The sequence below is a fragment of the Zingiber officinale genome, chromosome 6A, assembly GCF_018446385.1.
Source record: "Zingiber officinale cultivar Zhangliang chromosome 6A, Zo_v1.1, whole genome shotgun sequence".
NCBI classification, from domain to species: Eukaryota; Viridiplantae; Streptophyta; class Magnoliopsida; order Zingiberales; family Zingiberaceae; genus Zingiber; species Zingiber officinale.
In genome coordinates this window covers 86,953,608-86,975,763 of record NC_055997.1, presented here as the reverse complement: position 1 = coordinate 86,975,763, position 22,156 = coordinate 86,953,608, and positions in this window count along the sequence as shown.

The following is a 22,156-nucleotide window of genomic DNA, read 5'->3' as shown; positions in this document are numbered from 1 at the left end:
CTCGAATTAACATGAAACTAGTTCTTATGTGTTCATCTACTTCTCCTAATTATATTTATTCCCTCAAATATTAATTTGACCTAATATATTGAGAGTAATGATTTTTTGAACACGAATTAAATTTTTTAAATATTTTCATGTTCAAATATAATTGTTCTCAATATATTAGATAAAATTAACTTTTGAGGGCATGAATATAATCAAGAGAGGTGGATAAACATATAGGAACTAGTTTCATGTCAATCTGAGGTCATTTGGTCCATCAGCCAGTTTTAGGTAAAATTGGTTGATGGACCAAATGACCTCAGATTGATATGAAACTAATTTATATATCTTCGTCTACCTCTTTTGATTACATCTATACCTTCAAATATCAATTCGATCTAATATAATGAGAGCAATGATTTTTTAAACATGAATTAAATTTTTTAAATATATTCATGTTCAAAAAATCGCTACTATAATATATTGAGTCAAATTGATGTTTGAGAGCATGGATATAATCAGGGGAGGTAGTTGAACATATAAAAACTAGTTTCATGTCGATCGGAGGTAGTTTGGTCTATCAACTGATTTTACCTAAAATCAACTTTGATAAAAAAAAAAAAAGTAAATCGGTCAACTGAGTTAAAAAATTTGTCGACTGATTTGCTTAAAATTTTGATTATTCTATCATTGTTAGTATACTAGGATAGTTTCTAAATTAAGGATTAGATTTGTGATGATATTTAAGTATGGATTTTCATTATGTAAAAAAAATTCGAGATCTAACATAACAATTATGTTTATGTTGATCAGAAGTAATAATTGTTCTAGCGGAGAATTGTAAAGTTAAATATAAAAAGTCTAGTTTTGGAAAGTCTTGAAATTCTCTAGAACTACAAGTCATGCATTGTATAGTAGTTTGGAAGATCTTAGGGCTTTGATGCCAATTTTTGTGATATTTTTGTGTAAAGTGCTCTAGTTTTAATCCAAAAAGTTCTGAGCAGGGTTCTTGGTGCCAGACCAAAAGTTCTGAAAATTGGAGTTTTTTTTGCTCCTTTTGGAGTTATGTGTCTTAGTTTGTAATTATTTTCTTTGAACTTTCAAGGTTCTAAATGAAGTTTATAGATGTCTAGTGTTAAAGTACTATTTGTAGTGTTTTAAACAAAACCAATCTTTATTTTAGGCTTTTATGGGATTTGGGATAATTCTAGACACTTGGGAAGGATATTTTCTCAATTTTGGTCTCAACAGGTGTAACGCCCGAAAATTCTCAAAACTGTTTTAGAAATATAGTATCATTTTTCTGGAATTTTTAGATATTTTTCCAGAATTTTCCGAGTAGCGGAAGTAGCAAAAATAAATATAAACGAAAACGGTCTAAGCGGGAATCGAACCCGAGACCTATCGTGTAGAGGATAATGTTAGTAACCAGTTGAACCCAGCAGGGCCGTGCTGAAAGGAAAGGGAGACAATTAAATTTATATTAGAGTTGGTTCGGGTTACCCACTTAATATAAATAGAGGGTTTAAGTGGGGTTTGGTTTATTTTAGTTTTGGTTCGGCAACTTCCTTCTCCTCACCCTAACTCACGCCGATCCTCTCCAAACCCTCACCGCCGCCCACTCCTCTTCCTCTTCCTCTTCCTCACGCACGGCACACCAAGGCAAGGGTCCATAGGTTCACTTTCCGGCGACGACTCCAACACGAAAGAGGTTCTTCTCCGCGAGAGGAACGCGAAGACGTGATCGGATCATCGAGAGGAGCATCTCCACCGGAACTCTAGCGAATAGAATCGTAAGAAATTACGATTAGAAGGTAAGAAACCCCTCACCTGCGGTATAATAGCTCCGTTCGTTTATATGCATTAGTTATTAGCTATATGTGTAGTTTCCGGCACCTAGGATGTGTTTTAACCCTTCTCAAAGATTAGGAATTTAGTTAGCACCTTTAGATGGGCCGGACACGTTTATTCTCCTTGAGTTGGAGATCATAGACGCGGTTGGGTGCCTAGAGGTGTCTTTCCTAATGCAGAGAGGGTTGAAGCACACCAAGTGTTCGAAAAAGGGGTTAGTTTAGCTAATTACCCTTGAGTTATGTTTATTAGCCCAGTTAAATGCATTAGTAGCATTTAAATTAGTAACTTTGCTCACTACACTTATATGGGACTATGGTCCAATGGGTAGGCTCCACGCCTCTAGGTTCAGATAACCTAGCTCTAGGTTCGATAACCTAGAATCGGCATGTTATATCGATTAGCTAAAGATATTAGTATTTTATTTTCAGGTATCGGATTAGATATCCATTGGGTTGGACTCCCACGATCGTCCCTAGGTTCAACCTAGTAAACCCCGCTAAATTCGGGACTTGCAACCCGGGTCTAGTAGGGATGCGGTACAATATCGGGCCCAAAGCAAGATGTTTATTATTTTCACTTATTATGTATTAGTTTCAAACTCAAAATCAGATATGCTAGTGGAGTTTGTTTTCAGTTACTGCTTTAGTTCCAGTTAGCTTAACTTATGATTAGCTTAGTGTTATTACTTGCTATGCCATGATTCCAGTGTATATGCCATGCTTATATGTTATGCCATTAGATTTCAAGATGCCATGGTTTAGCTTTTCAGTGCATGTTTTCAAATAGCATGATTTAAATCCATGATTGCATCGTTGCATGTTTTGTGAGGTAGATGGTTTCTTACTAAGCTTTAAGCTTACAGATTCTATTTTTCCTTATACTGCAGATAAGGGTAAAGGAAAGATGGACTAGCGGAGGATGGAGGGCAATGCGAAGATGGTGTGTGTGGCGAACTGGAATGAAAGATCTTAGGGATCTAACGAGCTTCATTTATACATTAGAACTCTTTAGCATTTACTTTCAGACTTTCAGTTTATTAGTTTGATACTGTCGTTTTCATGCACGTTAAGTTGTTAAAATGTGTTTTAGTGAGTGAAATGCCATGAACCAGTTTAGAATTGCCACTACCTGTTATTAGAATAGTTTATTATGCAGTAGGTAGTTGTTGGATTGTATTTTGGCACACCGAGTCCTGAAATCGAGTTCCGGCGAAATCGAGACGATCGGTCTCGAGACCGATCGGTGCTCGAGCGGATCGGTCGGCCACCGACCGATCCGAATCTGATAAGAGATATCATACGATCGATCGGCCACCGGCCGATCCAAGACGATACAGAGCCTCAAGAGATTTTCGGTGCACGGATCGGTCGACCGACCGATCCAATACTGGATTGGTCTCGCCGATCGATCCACCGCTGGATCGATCGCCGAACCGAACCAGACGGATAAGCGAACCCGATTACGCGGGTTTAAGGATCGGTCACCGACCGATCCGGTAACGATGGCAAAGCCAGCGATCGGTCTGACCGATCGGGCACTCTGATCGATGCATGACCGATCCACCAGAATGCAATGAAGCTTCAGATCGGACAGACCGATCCGTGGTCTTGTGACCGTACATCGATGAGATCGATGCTGTAAGGCGATTAGTTTATAAGAATCAATTAGTTAGCAAAATTTTAATTAGCCCATCTTTCCGCATAGCTTAGCGATTCGCCTTACAGCTTAGTACCCGGAAGGCGGGTCGTTACAGAGTGGTATCAGAGCCGTGCTCCATACTTCCTACACACACATCAGCATTGTACCTGCAGCTCCCAAGTAAGGATACCTCTACTCTCCTTAATGTTCTTGTTTATAGCTACAGTTCATGTTATATGTTTCTTGCTTATAATTACAGTTCATGTTATATGCTTGTGCTTGTTAGTACATGGTAGTTTAATCATGATATCAGAAATTTTATAACTGTGATAGTATTAGTTATACATATGTTCTCTATGTCATTAGAAATGGCACGAGGACGCCCAGCAAAAAGGGCACTAGCCAGTGAGCCCCAGCAAGAGGCAGGCAGTTCAGTGCCTCCTCCAGATCTTACAGCATTAGTGGCTCAGTTACAGCAGCAGCTAGCTGAACAGCAACAGGAAATAGCCACCTCCGAGCCAAACCCGACGACTCCAAGAGTTTTAGAGGTTCCACCACCACAGGCCCGGCCCAGCAGCTGAGCCAAGGAAGGAAGCCTATCTGATCCAGTGGCAGCGAGTCAAGCCAGAGAACTTCTCAGGCACTAGTGAACCATGGGATGCACAAGCATGGTTCAAAACACTGGAGAGCACGATGGAGCTTCTGGACTGGCCAGAACACGAGAAGGTGAAGTGTGCCTCCTTCTGCCTGACAGGAGACGCACGCATGTGGTGGGAAAGAATCGAAGCGCCCAGTGAATCGGATGTCATGGGGGACTTGAGAAGGAATTCTTTGAGGAGTTCTTTCACATGCGGGTTACGAACCGACACTACGACGAGTTTACTGTGTTTCGTCAGGGCAACCTTTCGGTGGAGGAAGCCGTGAAGAAATTCAACAGGTTGGCTCGTCTATGTCCAGAGTTAGTCAGCACAGAGAAGGAACGAGTCCGGTTGATGCTCAAGATGCTGAGGCCCGAGATCGCAGTGAACGTGGCTGGTGGCATTCATAGGCCACAGACCACGGAGGAGCTAGTGAGCAGTGCCTTGACCACAGAGCATTACCAGAACAGCATGAAGCAACAGAAGCAAGTCTCCTCAGAGTCCAAAGGCCAAGGAAGCTCTCACACTCAGAAACAGCAGGGCCACCGCTCCAACTGGAAAGGGAACCGCAAAGCAGGGAGTGACTCAAAAGGAGGACCATCTAGCAAGCGACCCAGTTATCCAAAGTGTGTCACTTGTGGGAAATTCCACCCAGGGGTTTGTCGCAAGGGCACACGAGGATGCTTTGAATGTGGACAAGAAGGGCACATGGCCAAGCAGTGCCCGAGCAAGACCAGTCTTCCTCAGCCACAGCAGATTCCGTATGCAGGCCAGCCAGCTCAGTTACATCAGATGCAGGCCGCTCTAGAAGGCAGATTAGAAGCCCTCCAGCTTTAGCGAATGCGAGGATCTACGCACTCACCAGAGAGGACGTAGCCAATGCCTCGACGGTTGTCACAGGTCAGATTAGCATTTTTCAGTATAGTGCTACTGTTCTATTTGATACTGGGGCAACCCATTCATATGTAGCCAGGATGTTCTCCGAAAAATTAGAGGTACCTCCAGAGATACTCAGCGGTCAGTTTTTGACGACGCTACCTTCAGGAGAGATCATGGCGTCCACGCACTGGCTCAGAGCAGTGCCGGTCATTATAGCAGACAGGGAACTCTTTTGCGATCTGATAGTGCTAGAAATGACCGACTATGACGTTATCTTCGGAATGGACTTTTTGGTCAAATACGGTGTCTCTATCGAGTGCCGTAAACAGAAAGTCACGTTCCAACCTGAAGCGGAAGCACAGTTCGAATTCGTCGGGGAACCAAGGAGAAAGGCCAAGAGGTTTCTCTCAGCTATGAAGGCACAGAAGTTACTGGATTCAGGATGCACGGGATTCCTAGCACACGTAGTCAGCACCAGTCAGGACAGGGACCAACAGCTAGCAGAGGTCCGAGTCGTTTGTGACTACCCAGCAGTCTTCCCTGAAGAGCTACCAGGCTTAGCACCAGACAGGGAGATTGAGTTTGAGATAGAGCTTATTCCCGGCACAAATCCAATTTCCAAGGCACCATACCGCATGGCTCCAGCAGAACTGAAGGAACTTCAGGAGCAAATACAGGAGCTGCTTGACAAGGGTTTCATACGCCCGAGTCACTCACCATGGGGAGCGCCTGTGTTGTTCGTGAAGAAGAAGGATGGAAGCATGCGACTGTGCATAGACTACAGATCACTGAACGGTCACAATCAAAAACAGTATCCTCTTCCCGAATAGATGACCTATTCGATCAGTGAAGGGGCATCGGTGTTCTCTAAGGTAGATCTCAGATCAGGTTATCATCAAGTAAAGGTTAAAGAAGGATATAAACCAAAGTAGGTTCCAGATACGGACACTACGAGTTCGTGGTCATGCCCTTTGGCGTGACCAATGCTCCTACATTCATGGATCTCATGAGCAGTATTGGGAGTATTTAGATAAGTTTGTTATTGTGTTTATCGATGACATTCTTATCTACTCGGAACTCAGGAAGAACATGCAGAGCACCTGAAACTAGTATTGCAGACACTTCAGCAGAACCAGTTTTACGCCAAGTTCACGAAATGCGAATTTTGGCTAGCCGGTGTCCTTTTGGGTCACATCATCTCAAAGGATGGTATTATGGTGGATCCCAAGATAGAAGCGATAAATCGGAAGCACCAAGAACGCCAAAGAAATCGGGAGCTCGGGATTAGCAGGATATTACAGAAGTTTGTAGAGGATTTCTCGGGTAGCCTCCCAGCTCTTACCGGAAAGAGCAGAAATTCCGGTGGAGGATGAGAACATGAGCTAAAGGAGATTGACCAGTGCTCTATTTTGGCTCGCGACGCCAGCTTTGACATCTATAGTGATGCCTCTAAGTTGGGACTAGGAGCGATCGATGCAAAGCGGCAAGGTGATCGCCTATGCCTCCAGACAACTCAAGGATTATGAGAAGAATTACCCTACTCATGACCTTGAGCTTGCACCAGTCTTCTCTCTCAAAATTTGGAGACATTACTTATATGGAGCTCGGTGCAGAGTGTATACAGATCATCAGAGTCAAGTACTTCTTCACTCGGAAGGATCTGAATATGCGACGCAGATGGCTTGAGCTGGTCAAGGACTACGATATAGACATCCTCTACCATCCGGGGAAAGCCAATAAGGTAGCGACGCACTTAGCAGAAAATCCGGTGCTACCTTATTATCTCTACAGTCATGTCATAGAAGGAGATCGTGGATTTTGGTCTCGAGCTCATCGAGGACAGCCTCTACTATGACCTTAGAGTCTACCTTGCTTGGTGATATTGATCACTCGTGATCGGGACCCCGAGATTCAGAAAATCAAGCAAGGGCTAGCAGAATCAGAAAGTAGAGAATTGAGTGTCCGATAGCGGGGTGTTGTATTTTGGCGGCAGACTCCGTGTTCCAGATCGGGAGGAGCTACGGAGACAGATTTTAGATGAGGCTCACAGGACTCCCTACGCGATGCATCCAGGCTCCACCAAAATGTATCAAGACCTGAAGAAACGTTTTTGGTGGCCCGGGATGAAGCGAGACATCGCCAGATATGTTAGCATCTGCCTCACCTGTCAGAGGGTCAAGGCGGAACATCAGGGGGAGTTCTGCAGCCTATACAGATTCCAGAATGGAAGTGGGAGGATATCTCCATGGATTTCATAGTGGGACTACCCAGAACCACGAATGGTTTTGACGCCATCTGGGTAATAGTCGACAGGTTGACTAAATCAGCCCACTTCTTAGCTATCAAGGTATCCTATTCCATGGAGAAGCTAGCTCAGTTATATCTCCAGGAGATCGTCAGACTACATGGAGTCCCACGAACCATCATTTCAGACAGAGACAGCAGATTCACATCACACTTCTGGGAGTGTGTACAGTCAGCATTGGGCACGAAGTTAAAATTCAGCACAGCCTTCCATCCTCAGACAGATGACAGCAGAGTAAATCAGGTACTCGAAGATATGCTCCGAGCTTGTGCCCTAGATTTCAAGGGAAGTTGGTGCAAATATCTGAGTCTAGCAGAATTTGCATACAACAACAGTTATCAGGCCACTATCGGCATGGCACCTTATGAGGCACTCTATGGGCGGAGGTGCAGATCACCAATCTGCTGGTATGAGAGTGGTGAACAGAAGGAACTAGAGCTTCAGACAGATCTAGTAGCAGCTACCACAGCAGCCATACAGCAGATTCGCCAGAGGATAGAGACAGCACAGAGCCGGCAGAAGAGCTATGCCGATACACGCCGCAGACCCCTAGAGTTCTCAGTTGGGGATACAGTCTTCCTCAGAGTAGCTCCCATGAAGGGAGTCATGCGTTTTGGAAAGAAGGGCAAGCTAGCCCCCAGATATGTGGGACCATACCTTATCACGAGGAGAGTGGGCAAGGTAGCATATGAGCTAGAGCTACCTCAGGAGATGTCAGCTGTCCACAACGTATTTCACGTCTCCATGCTGAAGAAGCATATTCCAGACGCCACCCAGGTGATTGAGCCCCAGTTGGTACAGGTCCGTGATGATCTCAGCTATGACAGTCGGCCTATTCAGATAATAGACCGAGCAGTAAAGAAATTGCGGAACAAGGAAGTACCATTAGTTAAAGTCAGCTGGCAAAATCACACAGCAGCAGAGGCGACTTGGGAGACAGAGGCCAGCATGAGACAGAAGTACCCAGAATTTTTATAAGGTATGGGGATTGTAGCACGTAAAAATTCTCTTTTAGAAATATAGTATGATTTTTCTGAAATTTTTAGATATTTTTCCGGAATTTTCCGAGTAGCGGAAGTAGCAAAAATAAATATAAACGAAAACGGTCTAAGCGGGAATCGAACCCGAGACCTATCGTGTAGAGGATAATGTTAGTAACCAGTTGAACCCAGCAGGGCCGTGCTGAAAGGAAAGGGAGACAATTAAATTTATATTAGAGTTGGTTCGGGTTACCCACTTAATATAAATAGAGGGTTTAAGTGGGGTTTGGTTTATTTTAGTTTTGGTTCGGCAACTTCCTTCTCCTCACCCTAACTCACGCCGATCCTCTCCAAACCCTCACCGCCCTCCTCTTCCTCTTCCTCTTCCTCACGCACGGCACACCAAGGCAAGGGTCCATAGGTTCACTTTCCGGCGACGACTCCAACACGAAAGAGGTTCTTCTCCGCGAGAGGAACGCGAAGACGTGATCGGATCATCGAGAGGATCATCTCCACCGGAACTCTAGCGAATAGAATCGTAAGAAATTAAGATCAGGAGGTAAGAAACCCCTCACCTGCGGTATAATAGCTCCGTTCGTTTATATGCATTAGTTATTAGCTATATGTGTAGTTTCCGGCACCTAGGATGTGTTTTAACCCTTCTCGAAGATTAGGAATTTAGTTAGCACCTTTAGATGGGCCGGACACGTTTATTCTCCTTCAGTTGGAGATCATAGACGCGGTTGGGTGCCTAGAGGTGTCTTTCCTGATGCAGAGAGGGGTTGAAGCACACCAAGTGTTCGAAAAAGGGGTTAGTTTAGCTAACTACCCTTCAGTTATGTTTATTAGCCCAGTTAAATGCATTAGTAGCATCTAAATTAGTAACTTTGCTCACTACCGCTTATATGGGACTATGGTCCAATGGGTAGGCTCCCACAGTCGCCTCTAGGTTCAGATAACCTAGCTCTAGGTTCAGATAACCTAGAAACAGCATGTTATATCAGTTAGCTATAGATATTAGTATTTTATTTTCAGTGGCACTGTACTGGATTAGATATCCATTGGGTTGGACTCCCACAGTCGTCCCTAGGTTCAGACAACCTAGTAAACCCTGCTAAATTCGGGACTTGCAACCCCGGGTCTAGTAGGGATGCGCGCACAGCAAGTACAGTTGCCGGGCCCAACAGCATGTTTATTATTTTCACTTATTATGTATTAGTTTCAAACTCAAAATCAGATATGCTAGTGGAGTTTGTTTTCAGTTACAGCTTTAGTTCCAGTTAGCTTAACTTATGATTAGCTTAGTGTTATTACTTGCTATGCCATGATTCCAGTGTATATGCCATGCTTATATGTTATGCCATTAGATTTCAGTATGCCATGGTTTAGCTTTTCAGTGCATGTTTTCAAATAGCATGATTTAAATCCATGATTGCATCGTTGCATGTTTTTGTGAGGTAGATGGTTTCTTACTAAGCTTTAAGCTTACTGATTCTATTTTCCTTATACTGCAGATAAGGGTAAAGGAAAGATGGACTAACAGAGAAGCTGGAGGGCAATGCGAAGATGGTGTGTGTGGCAGAACTGGAATGAAAGATCTTAGGGATCTAACGAGCTTCATTTCTACATTAGAACTCTTTAGCATTTACTTTCAGCACTTTCAGTTTATTAGTTTGATACTGTCGTTTTCATGCACGTTAAGTTGTTAAAATGTGTTTTAGTGAGTGAAATGCCATGAACCAGTTTAGAATTGCCACTACCTGTTATTAGAATAGTTTATTATGCAGTAGGTAGTTGTTGGATTGTATTTTGCTGCACCGAGTCCGAAATCGAGTTCCGCCGAAATCGGACACCGATCGGTCTCGACCGATCGATTGCGATGCTGGATCGATCGGTGACCGATCCAAAGGTGAATCTGATAACATCATCCTCACGGATCGATCGGCCGGCCGATCCAGGCCTGATCTGATAGCCTCGAAGAGATTTTGGTACGGATCGGTCGGCCGACCGATCGGCTATACTGGATCGGTGCGCCGACCGATCCAGCCTCGCTGGATCGATGCGCCGGCCGATCGACGGGACGATGGCGAACCCAGATTACGCGGGTTTAAGGATCGGTCGACCGATCCAGTCGCAACGAGCACGAAAGCCAGCGATCGGTCTGACCGATCGGGCACTCTGGATTGGTCCGTAGACCGATCGGCCGAAACGAAGCAATGAAGCTTCAGATCGGACAGCAGACCGATCCAGGGTCTTGTGACCGTACCAGTATCAGTAGATCGGTCTGTAAGGCGATTAGTTTATAAGAATCAATTAGTTAGCAAAAATTTTAATTAGCCCAGCTTTCCGCGCAGTATAGCTTAGCAGTATTGTAGCGATTCGCCTTACAGCTTAGTACCCAGAAGGCGGGTCGTTACAACAGGAGAGCCTCATCTATTAAAAAGCCTCGGGAATCTTAAGCATGTAGTTTTCACCTATAATCAGGTAGAGTTAGAACTTACAATGAGCTTCTAGCACTTGCTGTTGAACTTAGAGCCAACACAAGTTTTAATCCATCTTCTTTTTTAAATAGTTACCGTTCTACAGAAATGTATACTTAGACAAGGACTGAAGATTTTTGACAAAAGTTGAGAAAAACATAGCCTTTATCTTAGCCTAGAAAGTAGATTAAGCTTCCATTCTTACAAATTAGAAAATTAAGACTAGTTATTGCAAACTGGAAGCTGTCCTAATTGCAACAAAACATGAGAAATTAAAGACTTATAGAAAGCGTACACATTGCATATTTTACAAGAACTTAAAAACTTACAAACTTATAGCAAGCACACTTATTCCTTCTGATACACTTTCTTCTTCTTTTGCCAATGCCATAGTCTTTTTCATAAACCTTAAATAGAAGTTTTTCAAGCCTTTGGACTTCAAGAGTTATTAAAATTACATAACTAGAAGATAAGGCAGCTAACTCATCTAGAGGACATTTGTAAGACATAAAAGAAAAGTTAGAGAATCTTGGGTCCACCATTACTCCTCTGCATTATCAATGTTCATTTCTTTAGTGGATGTAAACATCATGGCTAATGTAGAAGTCATGGTGGACAATGGTGAGTGCTTCTTCTCCCATTTTGCTTGTCATTTTTTTGTAATATTGGACTAAAGTGATGTGTTCAGTTATAATTGGAAAAGGAAAAAATGAGACTCTTATTTGCTTTGGCTAGTAAATTTTTTTTGCATTAATTTCTCCTTCTTGGAGAAAATCTTGTAAGTCTACCATATATAGTATCCCATCCCCATGTGCTTCCTTGGACAATTGCTCTCCTGTGTCGAAGCTGCTTTTCCAATATGATTAAAAAAAATCCAATTAGTATCTTGATTTGACTTATTATATGTTATCCATTCTGGAAACTCACCATCTTTAATTAGGCCTTCAATTTGAAGTATAATCAAATGTTTTGCTAGTTCTATTCTGATGTTTAACCATTCTAGAGGGGTACTATCAATATGTAAGAGAATTAGCATCATTAATTTTTCCAACGTAACCCTTGTTGTGATTTCTAACATTGCTAAAAAATGTTCAGCTGTCTCTAGGTCTATAATCCATTGTATATTGAGCAGACCATAATCTTAAAGTTAAGAGATCAATAATCATGTCTTGATACTCTATTGTCTAGAAATCTTCATAGAGGATATTAGGCTTCCGTATAGAGTAAAGGATTTGACAGGGACACCCTGCAAAGAGCTTGACTGTTGCATTTGTGGATAAGTATGTTGGCATCTACATTGATAACTGTATTCTATGTTATAATAAATAGATATGCCAGAAATTTCTTGAATCTCTCCTTTATGTATGAGTTCTAGAAATTAAGAAAGAATTAGAAATTGTTCTAAAGAAGAATCTTTGGTTTTATTATTAATAACTGTAGGAGCCGGTTGACTAATAGCAGTTTCTTGTTGCCTAGTTTGAAGTTTGCTTAAAGTCATATTTCCTAGATATTTCCTTCGTTTGGTATTCTCCATATTATGAAGGAAATGAGGTTTTGGACTTAAAAGGTTCTTGAAAGATAAGTCTGTAGGTTCAAGTAGGCCGACTAGAGGGGGTGAATAATTTGCGAATAGAATTTCAACAATTCTCTTGCTATTGACTTAATAAGGACACCCACTAATTAAACAATAAAAATTAACATTCAATGTTGAGTAAGAGGCAGAGGTTTTACTTAATTTGTAACCTGGTTGGTTACTAATCCAATGTAAAATAAAGCTCACTAAGGATCTCCTTTCTTAGAGGCGGAGAAACCCCTTACAACGATTGAATGTACTATAAATGAACACAGAAGATTTGGAGATTATGAACAAGTATGTTGTTTTAAAACTTCGGCATCGGGGCTCTATTTATAGCCCACTGGTCGCAACTAGCTGTTTGCTGACGTGACACTTTCTGGACGCCTACACCTGGTCCGAGCGCCTAAACTCGGCCGATTCAATCCACTCGACAATGGCTTCTTTCCAATAGATCAAGGCTTACCGAGTGCCTAGACCAGGTCTGGGTGCCTGGAGTTGGCTGATGTGGACTCCGTGCTGATCCTCTTTGACTAACGACTCGCTAACGTGTCTAAAATAATCCAAGCGCCTGGACCTAGTCTGGGCTCTTGGAGATGGTCAACTTTAAAGTTGACCTTTTTCTCGTCTGGTCACTTGGGTGATACTCTAGCTGTCCAAAGTTGAGCTTACCCAAACTCAACTCCTGCATTCTGCTCGAGTAGACTTCCTCCCAGCTTCTCGTCCCTCAGAAGCACTACGTGCGTCCTTTTCGTCCACCGATGTACTCTTCCGCAACTCCTCATCCCTCGGATGCACTGAGCATGTCGACTCACTTCCCATGTCATCCTTCTCACTCGTTGCATCTTTCGCTCGATTTCTCATGTTCCTAAGTCCTTGTACATTTAGACACAAGGTATTAAAACCGCAGAGCCTAACTTAACATAATTGATCACATCAAAACTAACCCGGAGTACTTACAATATTTTTATTTTTGATGCGCATCAATCCAAGTTAAGTTAGAGTAAATAAATAATAAAATAATTTATATTCTTAAATAAATAAATATGCAATTAGTACCAAAAATAAATTTACAATAAGTACAAGAAAAAAATACCAAATTTTATACTTTCCCCTTAACTTAATCCCTCTAATTTCTCCCCCTTTCACCACATAAAAAAAATATTAGGAAAAAAAGTTTGGAAAATATTCTTGGGGTTTTAAATAGAATTTTTAGGAATATGTCTTTTTAGCAAAATTAATTTTCAAAAGTAATAATTTTGATCAATTAATCCTCAGTTTTGGAATAATAATTTAAAATTATTTTTATATTTTGAAAAATACTAAACAATTTTATCATGGAAATAGTTAGACCAGGATAAAAATTTTCATAAAAAAATATTTTCAAAATTAATTGATTAAAAATAGAATTTCACTTCTAAAAATCATGCTAATTTTTTTAAACATCTAAATTTCACTTCGAACTGGGCTTAAGTAGCCCGTGGAGGGCGCCTCCAACACCATGGAGGGTGCCCTCAACCCCACCAAAATCGCAGCATCGATAAGCTTTGACTCCTTCATCGCTTATCTGCTTGAGGGTACCTCCAACCGCATGGAGGGCACCCTCCACCAGCGTCCAGGGCGCCCTCTGCCCAGCGTCTAGGGCACCTCCAGCTCCATGGAGGGCGCCCTCTGCCTCCTGCATGGAGGTGTTCGGATAGTGCACCTGAGGCGCCTCTAAGCTCCATGGAGGGCGCCTCGGGTACTATTCATCCAACGTTTTACATCCTTTTGCTCCCTACAAGATGAAAATACAAAACATATCCTGCAAAATAGAGTTAGGAATAATAAAATAAGATTAAGATATATATTTGACGGTCATCGGACTGTCCGGTTTTGACTTCGAATTTCCAGCCGAAAATCCTAGGTCGAACCGACGCCTACTGTTCCCTCATCGAGGAACGCGTCCTCACCTACTCCACTCAAGAAAATATACCTGTTTCCAGTTGATCCTCCAGACCAACTGGACTTTTTCTCAACGCCCGAGTCTCTAGGACTTTTTGCTGGACGCCCGCTCCATGACCCATCCAGTCTTCCACCTGATTCGTGACACCAGGACTTTCCACCTAGAGTCCCCAACACTAGGACTTTTGTTCGAAGCCCTCGACCCGCCAAGACTTTCCGCCTAGGGTTACCATCCCCTAAGACCTAGGGTTACTACCCCTAGGATTTTCCACCTACCTAATCGCAGCTAGGACTTTTGCCTAAGTACACTTAGGACTTTCCTGCGAACTCATTCAAACACGTTAGATAACAAATAACCTTAACTTTGAACCCTTTGCCATTATCAAAACTTAGGTTCGATCTGGATGATTCCCGTACCAACAGAATATATGGAGAATAAAAAACTAAGTAGTAAGAGTTGGTGTTATACTTACAGCAAAACTAGGACAAAATATAGATGGCCAATAAGGTATGCCGGAAGATTTGGCTTCCTCTGCAATGATTGCAAAATATGCATTTATGCAATCACCATCTATGCCGACAGTCCAATTAAAAATACACAAGAAAGATGACAAATTCAATGAAATCGTTCCATTGGACCATATTGGCTTTGTCGTAGCCCAACATAAACCAAAAATAAAACATTCCCATAAATTTGGTTTTACATCAATAGTGCCTATTGCTGCTACAATTAGAGCAGTTACAGAAATTATATGTGTTATAGCAACTTCTAAATCAGTCATAGTTGATTTTATTCAATAATATGAAATGTTTGTTTGACTATACAATAAGAAAATAATTCTAATGTAATTTATCCTTGTGTTCACAATAGAAGTATTAGCATAATTCATCATATATTTGCATTACAGTTAGTGCATAACTCAACAAACATTTGACTCACTTTAGCTGACTCAGTTTCAACAATGCCTCTGCCACCACATCATCTTTAGTTTTCTTAAAATATGACTTCGCTTGCTGAATAAATACATAGAGACAAGTTTTCTGTGTGAGTAATTATATGTGAATTAGGACTAAAAGACAAAACATTTAACCAACCAAAATCGTACCTTAGTGATTTTGGATTTTTGTTTGACGAGCGTATACAAGAGTTTAGTTGATGAAGATGTGGTAGCTACATCAGTAGATGAGACAAAGGCTTCTTGTACTTTAACAGGAGGCTCAACATTTTCCTCTCCTTTGCCCTTGGCCATCTCTATCTCATGCTCATCTTGGAAAGTGACTCTTTTACTCCTTTTGGCCAAGGGCACTCCCTTAATCTCTTTGGCAGTTGGGGGTATCCTTCTCTTTGTAGCACACCTCTTTGACCTTGTTAATGGTCGATTGGCAGGTAATGGCACTATAACCTTAGCAAGCAACTAATTTTGAAGATCTTTAATTTTTCTATCTTGCTCTGTTATAATTTGATCTTTTACATTTATAATTCTGTCCTTCTCATCAATTGTTTTGTTCTTGGAAGATAATGAAGTTTCTGCATCACTGACGCATAATTTATTCTCAACAATTAACTCACTAATTATGGCCTCCATCTGGGCAATGAGTCGATCCTTTACCTCAACCACATACTCCAAATGAACAATTTTGGCCTCCCTTACTTGACAATTTGTACAAGCCTCTTTCTCCTGCTCAGGACATGCTTGGGGATTTTCCTGAGCGTCGGCTACCTGTTCAGGAAATTTCTCATAAACCTGTTCAAGATGTTGCTCAGTAGCTAATTGTTGATCTATATGCTCTACAACATCTTCTAGGGAATCGTTTGAGAGCAGATGTGTCTCTAGATCTGATAGACTTAAATCAACAATTATTTTAGCAGCAGATAATTCTGTGATCCTAGACTTTATTGTCTCCACATGGGAGTTTGACCACTTCCATCTGCATATTCTTGGAAGGGTATGCTGCTTGTAAGGTTGTCACAGCCCTACCCACTTGGTCCCACTTTTGTTGTGAGTTGGCTGACTGGCGTCAGGGGTGACCATGACATTGGCATCATATGCATGATGTATTTATTGCTTGTGTTTGTGTTTGCTGCATTTATATGCTGCATATTGTTTGGATACCTATGTTTGACATGCATACAGGATTTCCCTATCACTCGGACTGTTTGTCCTTATACCCAGGTCCTGGTTAGTACAGTTTCTCTCCTGTTTTATTTCGGTTTGCATTTACCTTTATTTTATCAGGAGACTGTACGCATGATTAGTGCTAGGTGTTATTTCTTTACTTTGCATATCAATTGTACCTGCTGAGTGTTGGACTCACCCTGCCTCCATTGTTAATATTGTCAGGTTGATGCTGTCAGGAGGGAGTTCCAGTCGCTAGTCCCCACTGGACGTAGTGCTAGATCCCCTGCAGACCTCGAGGATTGATTGACTTTTGAGTTTTCTTCTCGTTTGTCTATGTTTAGACTTGATTGGTTTGATACTTGGACGTTGTATTTATTATTGTGATGTCGATGGATTTTATTTGGTCTTATTCCACTACATGCCTGCCGGGTCGGCATAAGAGGTGAGTTTCGTCGGATTTGAGTTTTACGAGTGTAGTTGAGTAGGGTGGTTTTCGAGTCAGAGTATTACTGCTTTGTTTGATTATATATAACTGCGTGGGTGTTTGTGTGGTTGTGTTATATTTATTGTTATTATTCCAGCCGCATGTGGCTGAGGTATGGAGATATATAGAAAGTTTCAGATTGTCTGCCGTACAGGGGAGATGCTGCCGAAATTTCTTCGGACGGGGACTCCTCTGGGGCGTGACAATTTAGTGGTATCAGAGCAGGTATACGGTACTTGCTATGTGTTTTGGATTTTCGAGATTTATTCTGATACCAATTTATTTGGTATCAGAGGGCAGTTTTACGATCGTTGTCTTTGTATTTTGGATGTTTGGGATAACCTGATACCAATTTATTTACTTGGTATCAGAGCGCCAAGTTTGGCGATACTTGTTGGATGTTTGTATTTTGGATTTTTGAAATTTATCTGATATCAATTTATTTGGTATCAGAGCGGGTTATGATACCTGCTTTTGGTGTTCTGGAGATTTATCGGATATCTGTTGTTGGTATTCTGGATATTTGGTTAGCCAGGTTTGCGAGTCAAACTGGGCATTTTTAGATTTTCGATATGGTTATGTTTCGGATTTCCGTTTCGGATTTGTATGGATTTCTGGCGATTTTCTCGTTCGGAATTTTGAGGTCAGAAGTTGGGGACTGGACAGCGATGGAACATCTCCAGACGGCAAATAGGTATGATGTTTAATTTGATAGTTATGACATGTATTAGCACTTTATCTTTAGTACCTGTCTGGTTGTTGTAGCCCATATTACATATGATGGGTTAGCCACTGATCTTGGTTGACCCTAATAAAGATCAAGGATTATAGTCTCTGGTGATTTTATATATCTTACCACCAGTAGTTTTAGCTTCTGTTACTACTATTAGGAGATTGAGGCACATACCAACCTTTGCTATTGTTAGCTGGCTAATGGATGATACCTACATATTCCTGTTGACTTAGCCAGTAGAGTTTTTATATTCATATCTTTTGGATATTAGAGTATCCGATACGATGAAAAATTGGTCATTTGGGGAGTTATCAGTTTTGATCATTGTTGAGAATGATTTGAGGTTGAGGAATATTGTGAGATCAGATATTGTGATGTGTTGATTTCTAATAATTTATGAGAGTAAATGTTATGTGGTTGTTTGATGATCTATTAGTGGATAACTATTTTGATGATCTATTATTTGGGTTGTTGTTGATGGTGACATAGTGAGTGTCATGTATGATATTCACAGGTTTGATGTTTATAGTTGGTGATCAGATTATAAATCAGGTGCTAGTGAGTTTATGGTTTAGAGTGCCTATGAGATTTTAATAAATCTGGTTAGTTGTGGTTAGTTAACAGGAGGATAAGATTGATATTTGTTTCCTCTGATATTGGATTATGTGGATAAATAATGATTTGATGTTTTGAATGCTAACTTGCTCTCATGGGAAGTAGAGACTGATTCATCTGATATTATGTGGGCTGATATTTTTGAGGATAAACATGAGAGTGTCTTGATGTTCTTGAATTCTGATTTTATCTTTTGGGTCGTACACATTTATACATATGATTATTGTGGGTTTCTAGTTGATTATGCCCGAGTGGATATGCATACATGTCTGATTGTTTATTGGAGGTATTTGTCAATTAAAAATTATGTTGTGGAATGTGCACATATGTTTGAGTGTTTTATTGGATGTATCTTATCTATCTAATCTGAGTTGTGATATGTGCGGATGTGTTGGGTGTACTATTTGAGGTATCTTGTTTATTATATGATTGTTTTGAGAGTATACTTGTGTCGATTATGATTTGTTGGAAGTATTACGTTGATTATACTCTTGGCATAGGTGTACATATGTCATGTGAGTGTTGTTGAGGTGTATTGTTGATTATACCTATGTTGATATATGCACACGGGTTCGGTAGGTATTGTTGGAGGTATTACACTGATTTATACTTGTGCTATGAGTGTGTTTGGTGTGTACTAATTGGATGATTATGTCGATCATACCTATGTTGTGTGTGCACGTGTGCCAGGTGCATTGTTGGTAGTATCATGATGATTCTACCTATGTTGAATGTAGAGTGTAAGTGTCTACATTATGTTATTGGTTGTATTATCCTGTCAATTAATTCTTCTATTAGTGGGTGACCGATCCACTAGGATGATGATAGAGTTGACTATGGATTTGATTTGTTTACTAGGTTGTTATACCCTAGGCTACTCACATTGATCTGTGGTTGAGTGGTCTCGTGCAGCCTCTAGTTGGATAGTTAGGTGCCTTGGACACTTATGGATCGTTTGTGGTGGAGCGGAGCTCCCACATATACATATTTCGGATTGCTTGTAGCGGAGCATTGCTCTCATATCTATTGCAGATACATGTTATAGATTATTTGTAGCGGAATGTTATTCCTTCATATTGAGGATTTCTTGTGGTAGAGCATTGCTCCCACATATGGGGTGTTTTCTTTGATGGAGCGTTGCTCTCACACGGGTGGATCTATTCTTGATGATTTGTATTGTTGATGATTATATTGCAGATTTATTGTCAGGGATGTTATGGTTAGGAAGGTTTGTGATACAGACATTATGTATCTTGGTTTTATCATTAAGGCTTGCAGAACCTTAGATTTTTTTTTCTGAGACTAGATGATTTTGGTATTTCGAGGATGTTTGGATCAGTTTCCATTGTCTTTGTTGACGATGTGGTGATTTATTTCGGATCCGCGGTGAGTTATGCACATCATCTTTGCATAGTTCCAGAGATTTTCTCGATGGGAACATCTATATGCGCAGATCAGTAGTGCGTATTTTGATTGTCTTCTGTGAGATGTTTGATACACACGGTCACCAGTAGGAGTATACCGTGGTTCCACAGGAGATCGAGGTTGTTACCGTTGGGAGTAGACAGAGTCTATAGAAGAGGCTTCCAACTTCCTTTGTTTGGCTTGATATTTCCGGAAATACGTTGAGTGTTTCTCACGGATTGCTATGCTACTTACACGCCTGACCATGAAAGGCGTGAAGTTTATTTGGACTGAGGATGACAAGACCAGCTTCTAGGAGCTGAAGGGGAGACTAGTGTAGACTCCGATTATGGTTTTACCTTCTGGAGAGGACGGATATGTCCTCTACACCGACGCATCTAATCAAGGTTTGAGCGCTGTTTTGATGCAGCACGGCAGGGTAGTCTCCTACTTCTCGGTAGTTGAAGGAGCATGAGGAGAACGACCTAGTACATGACTTGTGGCTGGCCGCCATTATTTTTGCCTTGAAGATTTGGTAGTGTTATCTGAACGGTGTTACATTTGAGATTCTCACTGACCATAAGAGTCTCAAATATCCGTTCACTTAGAAAGAAACTTAATCTCCGACTGAGGAGATGGAGGAAGTTCCTGAAGGATTATGATTGTACCATTAGCTATCACCCGGGAGAGCTAATGTGGTTGCCGAAGCGCTTAGCAGGAAGTCCGGAGGGACTTTAGCTTGCCACCGAGTTGTGATCACAGACTTGATTTAAGGTTTCTCCGATTTGGGCCTTGAGGGGTAAGGACAGACAAAGCATGGTACTCTGGTTACCATGGTTGCTCAGTCGTTGATCAGGACGAGGATCCGAGAGCCCTAGGCTGCTGATCAGTATTTGCAGTTTATTTGCAGCCGGATAGCTTCCGGCAACAGACTGAGTTCACACGAGACGAGGAAGGTGTTATACACTTCCGAGGCAGATTATGCGTACTTCAGTCTTGTCCGGTCTTACATGAGCTACTTCAGGAGGCTCATTGCTCTCGATTTGCGATCCATCCAGGCGGGACCCGTATGTATCGAGACTTGAGGCGTTCCTACTGGTGGAACGGCATGAAGAAAGACGTCGCGGATTTCGTAGCTAGATGTCTTGTCTGTCAGCAGGTGAAGGCTGAACACCAGAGACCTGCAGGATTACTTCAGCGGATTCCTATTCCTGAGTGGAAGTGGGATCACATCACTATGGACTTTGTGGTGGGTTTGCCGAGGACACGACGAGGCCATGACGCGATTTGGGTTATCGTTGATCGATTAACCAAATCCGCGCACTTTTTAGCGATTCGGAGGACTGATCCCCTGTATCGATTGACAGATCTGTATTGTCGGGAGATTATCAGACTACATGGTGTTCCGTTGAGTATTACTTCGGATAGAGACCCTCGGTTCACGTCTTGTTTCTGGCAGAGTCTGCAGCAGGCCTTGGGCATGCAGCTCCGATTTAGTACAGTCTTCCATCCATAGACAGATGGACAGTCAGAGCGGACCATTCAGACTTTAGAGGACCGGCTAAGGTCTTGTGTATTGGATTTTCGGAGGCAGTCGGGAGGACCATTTGACATTTGTAGAGTTCGCCTACAACAACGGTTTGCATTCGGCTATCCAAATGCCACCGTTGAAGTGTTGTATGGTAGGCCTTGTCGGACACCCACCCTTTGGGATGAGGTTGGGGAGGCCCAGTTGTTGAGACCTCATAGAGCTCAGCATAAGGTAGGGTTGGTCCGTACTATCAGACGGAGGATGTCAGAGGCGCAGGACCGCCAGAAAAGTTATGCTGATCGGAGACGCAGACCATTAGAGTTCTCTATTTGCGACCATGTATTTCTGCGAGTTTCACCCGTGAAATGGGTGAAGAGATTTGGCTTCAGAGGTAAGCTAGCTCCACGATACATTGGACCTTTCTAGATCTCGGAAAGGATTGGAGCGGTAGCTTACCGATTGGCACTACTACCGTCCTTGGCAGGAGTGCACGATGTATTCCACGTATCTATGTTGAGGAGATACATACCCGACCCGACGCATGTGCTGGCAGATATTCCAGTTCCAGTTTAGCCTGACATTACATATGAGGAAGTTCCGGTACGGATTCTCGACCGGAAAGAGCGTCAGTTGCGGAACAAGACTATCCGACTGGTTAAAGTCGGATGACAGCGTCATTCGGATGAGGAGACTACTTGGGAGCTCGAGGATACGATCCGAGCTCGATATCCCCATCTTTTCACTTGAGGTATGTGATTCAGTTTACCGTTCAGCATTTATACGCTTTATCTGTTGTTAGTACTTGCTGATGGTAGATAACAAAATTTGGGGACCAAATTTTTATTAGTGGGGGAGAATGTAAAATACTGAAAATAGGCAGATAATAATAAGGGATTTTTTCGAAATTTTTGAAAATTTTTCGGGAATTTTTCGGAGCTCGTACGGACGAGTAGACGGGGATAAAAACGGGATCCGGAAAAGCCTGTTTAGGCG